This window comes from Sminthopsis crassicaudata, chromosome 2 (assembly GCF_048593235.1).
Source record: "Sminthopsis crassicaudata isolate SCR6 chromosome 2, ASM4859323v1, whole genome shotgun sequence".
In the NCBI taxonomy this organism is placed as follows: Eukaryota; Metazoa; Chordata; class Mammalia; order Dasyuromorphia; family Dasyuridae; genus Sminthopsis; species Sminthopsis crassicaudata.
In genome coordinates this window covers 649,348,462-649,361,146 of record NC_133618.1, presented here as the reverse complement: position 1 = coordinate 649,361,146, position 12,685 = coordinate 649,348,462, and positions in this window count along the sequence as shown.

The following is a 12,685-nucleotide window of genomic DNA, read 5'->3' as shown; positions in this document are numbered from 1 at the left end:
TTTATTTTGATGAGGAAAGTGTGGTAAACAGGGTTAAAGATCCCACAACTATTAAATATCACTTAACTTCCCTGAATCTCAATTTCCCCATCTGTAAAGTAGGGATAAGAATACTTCCATCAGGGGTTGTTGTGAGGATTTAACGAGATCATGTATACAATGTTCTTTGTAAACTTTAAAGCACTCTATAAATAAGTTATTATTACTGTATTTATTTTGCATTATTTAGTTTTTTGTGTATTCCCTAGCTCAAGTTCCTTGAAAGCAAAAATAAGATATTTATAAAGTAGTTCCTAGGACACAGTATGATTTTAATAAATGTTTCTTCTTTCTCCCTAGAGAGGGCTGTATATTTAAACATTCTTGACACAAGAAAAGGCTGTTGTATTGCAGCTGCCATTGGAGACAGGGGGAGGGATGAAATGACCTTTACAATTTGCTTCTATTTTCTGGCTGGCAAAAGTACTTTATCCTCCAAGGGAAGAGCCAGAGATGGCTTAGAGCTTACAAGTCCCACAAACAAGCTGGCTTTTTTTAAGATTGGCAAAAGTCTTTACAAATGATCCTCACAACAACCCTGTGGCCTAGGTGCTTTTATTATCACTTTGCAAAGAAAGAAACTGAGGCTAGGAGAGGCTCTCAGATTCTGTCCAGTGTCACATAGCTAGCAAGTGTCTCAGGCAGAATTTGATCTAAAAAGTCCTGTTTCTGCGTCCAGTACACCTAACTGCCATTGCTGAATGTCTCCTTATAGTATTAAATATGTTCTCTTCCTTAAATGAGTAAGAAACTCACTTCAGATAGCATAGGCCCTGAAAGGGAAAGTCCATTCAGCTTTAGGAGACCTGAGTTAGTCTGAGGTTGAGTGATCCTTTCATCCCACACACCATTCCATAAACCTTGCTTATTAATGTTGTTAGAAGAAGCAATAACAATCTTTGTAGCCAAGGTCTCACAATAACCTGTGAGGTTTGTTTTGAAAATATTATCTTTGAGTCAAGCCTGGAGAACCCTACTATGACTATGTTCTAAAGTGAACACTCGGGGCAGCTAAGTGGGCAGTAGATAGGGCATCAGCCCTGAAGTCAGGAGGAAGCTGAGTTCAAATCTGAACTGACACTTCACACTTCCTGGCTGTGTGACCCTGGACAAGTCACTTAATCTCAATTGCCTCAGCCAAAAAAAAAACAAAAAAATTTAAATTAAAATTAAAAAAAATTTTTTTAAAGATAAAATAAAGTGAACACTCTCAAGATTTGGGTTGAACGAGTCAAGAGGAAGAAACTGATTGACTTGCTCAAAGTCAAATAGCTAGCAGCCAGAACTCAAAAACTCCAGTGGAAAAAGAGAGGAAGGAAGGAAAACAAGGTTATTGCCCAGGAAGGGTATCTGGTCCTCTCTCCCTTCCCTTTCCCCTTCCCAGCCCCCTATTCTGAGGAAGGAGACATTTCTGCAATTCAGGAATGTAGCTTTAGGCTTGTTCTCCACCAACCAGCTGCTTCTCTTCTTAATCCTAGAGCTTGAGGCAAGGGAGCCTTGCTCTTCCATCTCTACCCACCCTCACCCAGCCGCCCGGAGCAGCTGCTGTGGGCCCCAGCCCTGGGGACCTGCTTCCCTCAGCCAGGACCAAGGGAGGAGAACGAGGAGGAGGAGGAGGAGGAGGGGAGGAGGAGAAGGAGGAGGAGGAGGAGAAGGAGGAGGAGGAGGAGGAGGAGGAGGGAGGAGGGAGGAGGGAGGAGGGAGGCCCTATCACTCCTCTCTGGCCTGCTGGCCTCTTGGCCAGGCAGGAATCCAAATTGCAGATGTCCAAACAACTTTTAGGGATGACTAAAGCCCCCAAACTCAGGCAGGATGAGAGGCTGTTCTAGGAATCGGAAATGGCCCCTAAAGTCTCTTTGGATGGAGATCTGGAGTCCCTCCATGCTCTGGATGACTCCTTGGGTCCGCTTGCACTTCCAAGTGTCCCAGGCCAGGGAACAGCTGCATTTCTCCCCGACACACATGTACTCCCTGCTCCTCCCCTCCCCCCTTATTATTTTTTTCTTCCATGAGTCAAATAAACACAAGAGCCAGGCCTAATGCCAAAGGGGGCATGGGTCTGGAAGAAGGCAAGCAGGATCTAGGGCCAACACTTCCCCTCCAGGGCCCAGCCAAGCACTCTCTGAAGCCTCAGGGAACCTCAGGGACATGCTGCTTCTGGCCAGAAACCCAAGGGAACTTGTTTTCCCCAGCCCCTTCCAAAGTTGTTGGTTGTTTTTTTTTCAATAATTATTTGTGCATGTACCATATGTCCCTATTCTAAACCAGACACCATTAAGGTTTTTTTTTTTTTAATCAAAACTTTGTCCATTGTACAAAGCACCCAGTAGGCAACTTTTATTGAATGAAATTAAATTTATCAAGCATGAGTATTTCAAAAGAAAAAAGAGCTAGTGGGAGTTTTTTTGAGATTAATGGCATTAGACTTGGGGACAACTATTGGGGCCATGAAGCAGCAAAAATGTGAACTTTTAGAATTCCCATCTTTCTTTTCCTTTGTCATGGAAAACTTTTTAACCTTGAGAATGTCTAAACAAGTTGTGGTATATGATTATGATGGAATACTATTGTGCTATAAGATAGGATTTCTTGAATTTTTTCCACCCAGAACCCCATTTTGTTCGATAAATTTTTATCAACATATAGGTATACAAACCAGTTATGAGACCTCATCCCCTAGTTTAAGAAGCTTTTCTATAAGAAAAGACTGCTCTCATGATGCTCTCAGAAAAAAAAGGCTTATAGAAGCTGATACAGAGTAAAGTGAGCAGAATCAGGGTAACATTCTGTGCAGTTAACAGCAATATTGAATGATGATTAACTGTGACTGATTTAGCTGTTTTCAGTAATACAATGATCCAAGTAATTCTGAAAGATTCAAGATTAAAAGTACTATCCACCTCTAGAGAAAAAACTGTTGGTATCTGAATGCAGATCAGAGCATAGTTTTTTTACTTTGTTTTTTTTTTTTTTTTTTTTTGTGTGTGTGGGTTTTTTTGCAATGTGGACTAATACAGAAATGTTTCATGACTTCATATGTATAGTCAATATCAAAATTTTGTTTGCTCAAAAGATGTAGGAATGAGAGAGAATTTGAAACTCAGAATTTTTTTTTAAAATGCTTTTTTAATTTTTTACATGTAACTGAGAAAAAGGAAAGAATAAAAATCTTTCCCTGACTATTCCCTGATGCCTCCTCAGCCCTCCTTCCGAAAGTAACCTATTCTATGGACATGGTCCCCTCTTTTTCTTCCTTCACACACACATGTGTATATACACGTCATAAATGTAGGATGGTCATAAATCTAGACAGTCGATGATTGGATAGGCTACTTTGGGAAAAAATATATAGGAAGATTACTTTTACTGTCATAAACTGGGAAATGAGGGAGTGATGTGGGGGAGAATAACCTAAAATTTCCCTCTTCCTTACCCACTTCCAACCACATCAGGTACTGTATTGTCTTGCTTCTATATTTATTTGAAAGCTGTATGGAAAAAAAGGAGGAAAATTTAAGATTTGACTTTTGTTCCTAGGGGACCCAGCCTGTCAGCTAAAATAGGACAGGTAGTCTAGTGGATAAGTCCCAGGACTGAAAAACAGAAAAATTTGAATTCAAATCCCAATCTAGACACTTAATAGTGATGTGATCCTGGACAAGTCATCCAACTTCTCTGAATCAGTTTCCTCAAATAAAAAATAAAGATGGAACTTTAAAAAATGCTTAATTTTTGATCCTATAATACAAGAATGGGTCTGAGTGGAGATAGGGCCTGAAAGGATAAGGGATCGCAGGAGGGAAGTAATTCATATAAGGTCTAGTTTTCGATGTTCATTTGAATTTAAACTCAGAATAAACTGATAAACCACTGTGCTCCTGTGTGTTAATTCAACGTGGAAAGGACCTGAGAGATAGAGTTCTAAGATCCCTTAGGACAGTGAAGTCAAACTCAAATACAAAAGTAGTGGGGGCAGGAATCCACACATAAGAATCCCTAAGGGACTCAGATTGACTTAGTTTTTAAATGTAATGTTATCCATGATTTATTGCATTTTTTTAAATTTTGTTAAATATTTTCCAATTAAATTTTAATCTAACTGACAGGTTGCCAGTAGCCAGGAGGCAGACCGTTGACACTTCTGCCTTTAGAACATTATTTTTAGGATCACCTACTCACAGGGGTGAGTTGGAGACAGCTAGAGTTGACTGTTAAATGTTTAGTGAGAGCATTTACACCTCAGAAATTGGCAAAGTGAACAAATCAGGATTTATTGTTTTGTTGACTGTCTAGACTAAGAAAAAGGTGGAGAAAATGTTAATACAGAATAAACTTTAAAAGGTATCTTGGGTCCATTTTTTTTTTTTTTTTCTTCAGAGAACCACTTGTTAAAACAATTACCAGGGTATCACCTGCATCTAACCCAGGTTTAACTTTGTTTCTGTGTTGTGAATTCCTTTGGCAGTCAGTGAAGTCTAGGAACTCCTTCTCAAAACAATGGTTTTAGATGATTGAATGAAATGATAAATTTTAGGTAGAAGTTAGTGAAAATAAAGATGTAATTATTTCTTCATCTAAGTTTGAAAACCCCAGGTTAAAAACCCTTGAGCTAACATGACTCAATTTTATATGAGGAAACTGAGGAAGAATTCAAGACTGGCTCCATATCCTAGCTCGTTCTATTCACTATATCACATTTCACCCTATCTTTTTTTAATTTTACATTTTTATCCCATATTGTAGTAAACTTTAAATGAAACTCTTAGAGCAGTTATATATACACTGGTTTCAGGGATCAGGGAATGCTGGAAAGAGGCCTCCTCCTTCTTTCTGGGCCAGCTGGGATCAGGGAATCCAGGAAATGAGGGGGTTGGTTAAGATGATCTCAATAAATAGGAATAAAAATACTTGGCCGACGTGCCTCATAGAGTTGTTAACCTTCCACATTCTAAATCCTATGAGCCTATGGAATAAAGGGAGGGGGTAGCAGCTAGAACTGAGTTTGGTGGTGGAAAAGAATAAGTTTATGAAGAGACCTAAAGAAGCGAAGACTAGAAGAAGAAGTCTAGCCACTATGGCTAACCAAGTAGGGTAGGGCTGCTAGGGTCCTTTCCAACACTTCCTGATCACATCATATGGACAAGAGATCTACTCCATCTAAGCTCCAAGGTGGTTCTAGCAGCATCCTGGAATTGTGATTTCTTCACTAGGATCACAAGGTGCCAGGAGTGTGCTCGTAAATGCTACTAACAAACTCTCCAAAAACACAAAAAGAAAGAAAATGCACACTGGACATACTTTTCAGTTTAATTTACATTATTAACATTTTCTATATCACTTTCTTTTTTCAGATTTATTTATTTTTAATGTATGGGATCAAACAAGCATTTCCATAACATTTTTTAAAGATGAATTTAAGCCCAGATAATGAAAAACAAAAAAACAATCCAATGTCAAGCACTGATTTGTAGGGTTTGCCAATTTCGAAGGTGTAAATCCTCAGCTCCAGAGCCAGTACCAGCTGATTCCAGTATACCTCTGCTAGAATGTAGAGCTGTTATTTTCTCTTCCATCATTTCTGCCAGGAAAGCCATTTAGCATGGAAAGTCCTTACTTACTAGCCCCAAACTGGGAACCCCATAAGACAAAGTGGAAAAATGGAGTCAAGGAATCCAAGTTAGCTAATCTTTATCTAGCCTATTCATGTTTGTAATTCACTTTCAAATATTACCTTGTTTTATTCTCAGAATAAGCTTGGGAGATAGATATAATTATTACTCCCATTTTACAGAAGAAACTGAGGCAGGAAGAGGTTAAGTTACTTGCTTAGAGTCATGCCATTAGGAAGGATCCAAGTCCAGATTTCCACTCAGGTCTTCCTGAGTTCAGGTCCAGTGTTCTCTACCCATTGGATCACTTAACTGCCTAGATCATTTTTCCTGTCCCCCCCTTTTCTCCTCTCTTTCCTATCCCTTCGTTCTTCATTTTTTCCTTTATTTTATCCCTGATCTATTCCTCATCAGGGACACTGGAGACAGGACAATATACAAATTTCTCAGGTTCTGGTCATTCAGCAACTAGCAAGCAAACTTTGAGCAACTCCTTAATGTCCACTCCTTAATAGAGCTTCGAGATGGAATCAGAACTGAGAGAAGAATGGAAAATGGTGGAGGAGAGAATGCAGGAGACGCCCAGTCAGTAAGGAAGTGGCTGAACAAACTGTGGAATGTGAATGGAATGGAATATGATAAAAAAAAAAAAATAGTGAATGTAAAGAATTCAGAGAAACTTGGGAGACTCATATGAACTAATGCAGAATAAAGTAGAACCAGGGAGAAAAGAAAAAAAAAAAAAACTTTTAACAATAACTACAATTAATAATATAAAGAAAAACATGGAAAGACATATCTAATGCAGTGAACAATCAAAACTTTGGAGAATTAAGGGGTGAGGAGAGGAGAGCATCTAGATGGTAAAGTGGATAGAGTGCTGGGCCTAGAATCTGGGTGATTCAACTTCTTGAGTTCAAATCCAGCCTCAGATGCTCAGTAGTTGTGTGACCTTGTTTGTCTCAATTTCCTCATCTATAAAATGAGTTGGAAATCCAGTATCTTTGCTTTCCCTCAAAAAGGCGTCATGGATGATTGGACATAAATGAACAACAACATGGTAGGAAGCCCAGCCTCTTAAACTGTGATTCTAGGGTCTCATAATTAAATACGGAGGTGGCAAATTTATAATTTATTATCAGTAAATGTTTCATTTTAAACCTATTTTACATAATTATATACTCAGGGTCATGTAAAATGTCTAGGGCAAAAAAAGAGTTATGAGTGGAAAATGTTTAAAATGCCGTTGAAGGGGAGTGGAGGGAAAGAAGGAGATTAAAAGCACGGAATGAGGAGTCCATTGCCAGATATGGGAAATTTGTTCATTGATTTTAATGAGCACTGCTTTGTTACAAAGGAGGATTGGGGGTGGAGTGAGAAAAAAACTATTTTAAAAAATCCTTTTGTACATGAATAACCTATATCAGATTATTTGCTTTGTCAGGGAGGGGAGAGGAAAAGTTTGGAATACAAACTCTTATAAAAATGAATGTTGAAAACTATTTTTTACATGTATTTGGAAAAATAAAATACTATTGAAAAATCTTCAATATTACTTTTAAGAGTGTTAAAGATGGTCATCAATTATTACTTTAGAGATAGCAGGGTTAAATTCAAGCAGATCTACCAATGACTACAAGTCACATACTTTCAAGGTCCCAGTTTCCTCTAAAAATCTCTAAAATGAAATTTAATTCTAAGGTTCCTCCCTACTCTAAGTGTATTAAAGTATTATGGGAACAATTTTCTTTTTCCTACCCTAGACTCACCTCAAGAGTTTGTTCTGCCCTTATGGCTACTTCTATCAGAATATAATCTCCTTGAGGGCAGGAACTAACTTTCTTTTTTGCTTATATTTTATAAACCTATATTCTTGAGCCTGACACTTAATAAATGCTTGTTGGCTGGTTGACTGATTAACAAGTAGTCTGGCTGAAGTTGAAACCTTTAGAAGCTGTATGACCTTAGGCAAGCTACTAATTAATCTCTCTCTGCTTTAGAAGTCTTGTAAAATGAATACCCCTTGCAGAGCAATTTGCTTTTTAAATAAGGAGCAAAGCCTTAAGATTAAGGAAATTTAGGTATTAATCAGGAAAAGAGATGGGCTTGATTTTGATGGGGGAATGGGAGAAATTGAGGGAAGCAGAGTAGAGAAGGAAAATTTCGTCCCTTTCCTTCTTTTCCCCGTCCTGTGATCAACTTCTATTTCAAAAGGGTTGGCCCTGCTTCTGGTGTTTGGATGTGGGAAGCCTTTATTCAAAATGTTTCTTTCTAAAGCTCAAACATCAGGAACCTACTATGTGCATGGCTCTGGAAAAAAAGACCAATAAGCAAAGTGATTTTAAGACAAAAGTTTTATATCAAATATACCACCATAGTAAATACCTGTTTCTAAAAGCTAATTAAGTCCAGCTGACAATGGGATAGCAACTAATATTCCTGGTGTTAAATACACCATGTTGGGGTGGAGAAAAGGGGACCCCAAATTTTTGGGGTCCCAGACCAGTGTATTGAGGTGTTTCAAAAAAATCTGCAGGTTTGAACCCATCTCCTGAGCCAAGGGGCAAAATTTTACTGCAACTATTGCAATAGTAACATCATTACAAAGTGGGCTGGAATTCTTAGGGAATTTCAGCAGAGAAACAGAAACAAGAATCAATCATAGATATGCTCATTTTATGGCTTAAGCTTTACCTCTTCCCTAGCACACTCTCTGTGCTTAATAAATGTTTCTAGAGTAGAATATCCCCCTTTGGGGGAGAGTGTCTTAAAGCACTGGAGGTTTTTTTGCTGGTTTCAGTCTTCCTCCTCTCTCTGGGCCCCACCTCACTCCTAGCAGGAGTAGGCCTGGGGACCTAGAAGCTTAGACAGGAAGTTTTTCTCTCTCCTGGATTCAGGCCCATTTAGTCAACCCAAGAACCTCTCTGGGACCTGGAGAGACCAAAAGGCAAATCTTCCCATCTCCTCCCAGACTCAACCCCCCACCCAAGACTGCACCTGATCTTCATTAATCTCCCCCTCCCTTCCCTGACTCCAGACTAAATTAAGTTTATGAATGTTCTGTAATTCAGCCCCAGATAAACCTTCCTTTTCCCCCACACCCACCTGCCTCCACCCACCTCAGCTGTTCCTAGACTTCAGTTCTGGCTGCTGGAATTTTGACAGTTCATACCTATGAGCTAAAAGGGCTGCTCCCCTAAGCTCTGCCTATATTACATTTCCTAGGAGAGTTCAGTGGGGTTTTTTCCCCCTCCCTCCCTCACCCCTTCTTCCCCGAAAATCTATGTGTTTAGTTCTGTGGCCAAGATCTCCTTAACAGGACTTTGTTTAGATTCCTGGCATCGGTCACACACACAAACACACATTAATGGGAAAAGGGCAAAGGTAATTAAATAGCTTTATGACTTTTCTTACATTTTAAGTCAAATTAGGAGATTTCATTTTCCTTCTTTGGGTGAAGAAGGCCTCGACGAATGGCTCCATCTTCTGGGGGAAATTCCCTTCCGAGAGAAGCAGGAAACAGCCTATTTATTATCTGTGAATGTTAGAAGCCCATTTGAAATCCAGGCCTCTTGGCCAAGCATTTGGGTCTCATTAAATAAAAGAAGAAAGAAAGAAAAAACTTGCTGGCAAATCTCAACCTTCTTTGAGTGGAGCACATTTGCAGAATTCATTTGGTGACTTGGGGGTGGGTTTCAAAGCAGATGTGGAGGTGGGGATGCTGTTCTGCCCGACACATGGGTTGCTAGGACTCTCATCTCCCTCAGACAACACAGGGGCGCAACCCCCAACATCTTGGGTCTCCAGCTGGCACTCACACATTCAACCACCCCTCAAAATGACCGGGCAGCTCAGACAGCTCCAGCCCCTTCATCCATCCACTTGTGTAAAGTGGGGCAGCTTCACTGATGGCAGTGTTCCCTGCCTCAGCTTTCCCCATGAGCAGTATTACCTCAGCAGCAAACAAGGATGCAGAGAATTTTGAAACGAAGAAAAAAAAGCTAGGGAAATAATCAGTAAGAAAAGTGCATCTATTCTTGCATTGAATATTCCACATGTCCCCTGTGCTTGAAAGCACTCCTTTTTCTACCAGCAGAGGTGCCCCTTTAATTCCCCAGCTGCCAGTACTTTCCCTCCTAAAGTGACCTTGTACAAGTCCCTGCAGTCTCCCTTGGCTAGATTGTAAACTCTTTGAGAGCAAGAAATAAGCCTAAAAGGAGCTTTAGTGTCTGCTCTATAATTGTTTGTGTATTGATTGACCCATGTTTGAGTGCAACTTGCTTACTCAATAAATTAATCAACACATATTTATTAAGCAAGGGTGGGTAGAAGATTCAATGGACAGGTTCTAGAGTTCAAATATGACTTCAGACACTTACTAGCTACTTCCAGACACTTAATCCTGTTTGTCTCAGTTCCTTTTCTATAAAATGAGCTGCAGAAGGAAATGGCAAAACACTTCAGTGCCTTGGCCGAGAAAATCCTAAATGGGGTCACAGAGTCAGCTAGGACTGAAAAACTGTCAAGCATTTTATACCTACTTGTCACTGTACTAGTTGCAGAAGATGCACATCCTTGATGTTCAATACCCAGCTCTTCATGACCCCATTTGAGGTTTTCTTGGAACAAATACAAGTACAAAAAAATAAAATAATACCTAAGTAATTTATATTCAAATGGGAGAGACAACAATTACATATAAATGACAATGTTGTTGTTACCGGCTAGCCAAAAGGGAGAAATTACCATTAAAAGTACTCACAATTCAAATACCAAACAATTACATATAAAACATATAGTTATGTATACAATATATAGGGAGAGAAAGCACTAGTTGGAGTTGGAGAGGTCAGAACAAGCTTCATGCAGAAGACGGTGCTAGAGATATATTTTAATTTTTTGTTGCTGTGTTTAAATAAATTTATTTTCACAAACATTATCTCTCCCTCCTAGAATCAATTAAACAATAAAAAAATGAAAAATACACAGTGTAGCAAAACAAATTCCCACATTAGCCGTATCCAAAAATGAATGTCTCATTCTGCATTTTAAGTCCCATCATCTGTCTGTCAAGACAAGATGGCTTGCCTCTGGACTCATGATTGGCCATTCCATTGACTAGTGTTCTAAAGTCCTCCAAAGATACTTTTTCCTCTATGATATTGTATCTGCATAAATTGTTCTCCTATTTTTGATCACTTCCCTCTGTCTTGCCAGTTCATTGAGATCTCAGTTTCTTCTGAAATTGTAAATTGATGTTTCTTATGGTACAATAATATTCCACTACAGTCATATGCCACAATTTGTTTAGCTATTTTCCAATTTTAAAAAAGCAAATATTAAGCCACTGTATGTCAGTCACTATGCTAAGCACTGAAAGTAACTCAAAAAGTTCAGTCTAATGGAATGAGTTCCCTCTTAGATGGGATTAGTATGAAAAGAATCATGATAACTCACACATTTTTAAAAATTATTTATTTTAATACACATTGCTTACAAGATAATTATATAAATATGTATGCATATATTAGATTAGATAATTAGATTAATTTAATGTATATTTCTACCATGTTTAACATATATTGGATTGTCATCTAAAGGAGGGAGTGGGAGAAGGGGAGGGAAAATTGGAACAGAAGGTTTTGCAAATGTTGATGTTGAAAAATCACCCATGCATATGTTTGAAAATAAAAAGCTTTAATAAAAAGAAATACACATTGCTTTATGAATCATGTTGGGAGAGAAAAATCAGAGCAAAAGGGAAAAACCATGGGAAAGAAAAAAATTACAGAAAAAAGAAATGAACATAGCATGTGTTGATTTGCATTCACTCTCCATAGTTTTTTCTGGATGCAGATGGCATTTTTCTGTATAAAGTCTACTGGGATTGCCTGAGAAGAACCAAGTCTTTCATAGTTGATCACCGCACATTCTTGCTGTTATTCCTGGTTCTGTTTGTTTCACTCAGCATCAGTGTAAATCTTTTCAGGCCTTTCTAAAATCAGCTTGTTCATATTTTATAGAACAATAATATTCCATTATATTCATATACCACAACTTATTCAGCCATTCCCCAAATGATGGGCATCCACTCATTTTCCATTTCTTTGCTACCACAAAAAGAGCTACTACAAACATTTTTGCACCTGTAGGTCCTTTTTTCTCCTTTATGATTTCCTTGGGATGCAGACCCAGTAGAGACCCAAATCCAGGAATCTGGATTTCCTAATGTTTAATCAATTGCTTTCCAGAATATCCTCATGGATAAATTTGTCCGTGCCATCCCTTCATTCAATAAAGATCCATAATTTAGGATCAATTAAAAAAACCCTCTGCTTGGTATTTAAATCTTATAATAATCTGTTCCGTTCCTACAAACTAATTGTGGCAATAGAACATTAATATGCCATAAGAAGTAGTGACTAACCTGGATCTCTCCTAATTTTCCAGTCGTTTTTCACCTTGCTCCCCCATGCACTTGAATCCAAAGACACTGCTCTTTTCTGATCCTCCCACGAGAAACTTTCTCTTCTGTATATGATTTAGAAATTGCTAAACTCACCAATTGTGGGATTCTTGGATTCTAAGGGAAGAGGGGCATGGGGTTCTGTAGCTAAGCACAAGGGGGCAGCAGTGAGAAGGCCAGAAAAGACTTCAGACTATAAGATGGAGGAACAAGGAATGTTTCTGCTAGATTTCTGACTGCAAGAGGGACATAAACCCAAACACATGGAGATCATTGCAAAGAACCGCACCTGAGCCAAACCCAGGAACTTCCAAATCCAAGAATCCCTTTCTATTGTACCATATACACATTGGTCCTTTTTATTCATTTTAAGCCAATTTTTATTTTATATTTTTAAAGCAATTCCCACATTTGAAAGGTAAAAATCAATTATTTATTTTTAACCAGTTTTTATTTTTGTATTTTTAAAGCAATTTCCACATTTAGTCAGGAGCTGAACAGAAAAGCAGGAGGGAAGCACATGGAGAAAGACAGGGCAGAACTAACATGTGGTCACCAAGGAAACAAGGAG